General features: G+C 52.7%; 1 long non-coding RNA gene across 1 annotated transcript in view; it reads left to right on the forward strand.

Annotated features, from left to right (window-relative positions):
- The first annotated feature begins 560 nt into the window (after nt 1-560).
- Nucleotides 561-1,265, forward strand: part of LOC119586827 — a 40,841-nt gene continuing 40,136 nt past the window's right edge. The window contains exon 1 of the long non-coding RNA XR_005229971.1: nt 561-1,044. This is a non-coding gene — a long non-coding RNA (uncharacterized LOC119586827). The remainder of the gene's footprint in view (nt 1,045-1,265) is intronic.

Here is a 1,265-nt window from a genome sequence, read left to right on the forward strand (position 1 = left end):
CCCCCAAAAAATAAAGTGCATTCGCTCCATTGCTGACGTGTAGAGGAACTGGATAAACTTCCCTTTCGTCGGGAAGGGATTTTAGATGAGGGAAGTTGGGGGGAAACCGATGCAAAAGAAGAAAAAGGAAAGCGGCAGTACGGAGAGGGGGGGGGTCGGTTTGCAGCGAGGTTGATAGACATAGCGGTTGATGCCCTTGGTGCCCCCTGCCGCTGCACCCGAGATAGTGCTGTACTACCACATGGCCTCAACCAGCTACATCTCCTCCGCCCATTGTCCGCTCAAAAAACTCGTCTAGAAAGTTATGTTGTAGATCAAAGGCTAGTGTAATATGCCATTTCACTTGAGTTAATAGCCGATTCGGCAAGGAAACTCTTCCTGCTTTTTTTTTAGGAATATTCAAGCTAAGAGCAGGTAGAGAGGGAGCCGCGCGTTCGGTTCTGAGGTCTCCCGCGCAGCCTCTGGGACGTCATGACGGGTTCGCGGGCCGGCCAGACGTACGACGACGCCAGACTTTTTTCGGGGGGTGGGGGACGGGAGGGGACGGGGAGGAAGGAGACATGCGTATGGTATACTCGACTAGAGAATTCGGGTCGTTATACGAATGGGACGTATCTTTTATTCGGAAGGCTTTGTTAATGAAGGTTTTGGAGGGTAGTCCTGCATATTCCGAAGGGTCTGCAGACCAAACGGAGGGATAAAATTGGCCGCAGAAGGGAAGGGAGGAAGGCCGTACGACAACACCCCCCGACGGTCACCCCAGGAGGCAACCGGCGACGAGTGTGTGAATTTCATCGTCGAGTTTCGAGCAGTGACTCAGTGCGCCGCCGAGGGTGCTGTGTGTAGTGATGCGTAGGGAGGGTCAGTGTCGGGTGATGTTCTCGGGCAAATCGCGGAATAAGCACACGAACTTAGGACCGATGGCGATGGTGTTAGAGAACGCGCGTGCCGTGTGATTGCGTGATGTGCGCCCACAGGAACGTCACCATGCAAGACAAGCGGAACAGGCAGGACAAGACTATGGATTTGGTGATCTGGAAGTTGGTGAGTTTAAGCACACACACACGTTCTTCCTTCTCCCTCTCGGCCGCTTTAGGCAAGGCATGGCCGCGCTGGAGGAGGGCGGGGAGGCAACGGACGCTGGCGGTATTAGGGGAGTTTTCTTTTAAAGAGAACCGCTTTTATTTAAGGTTGTAATGGAGGTTCTGCCTACTCAGTTTTTTATATATAAATGTCGGGATTAATTTGGCGTAGGGGTTAGTGTT

The sequence above is a fragment of the Penaeus monodon genome, chromosome 22 (assembly GCF_015228065.2).
Source record: "Penaeus monodon isolate SGIC_2016 chromosome 22, NSTDA_Pmon_1, whole genome shotgun sequence".
NCBI lineage: Eukaryota > Metazoa > Arthropoda > Malacostraca > Decapoda > Penaeidae > Penaeus > Penaeus monodon.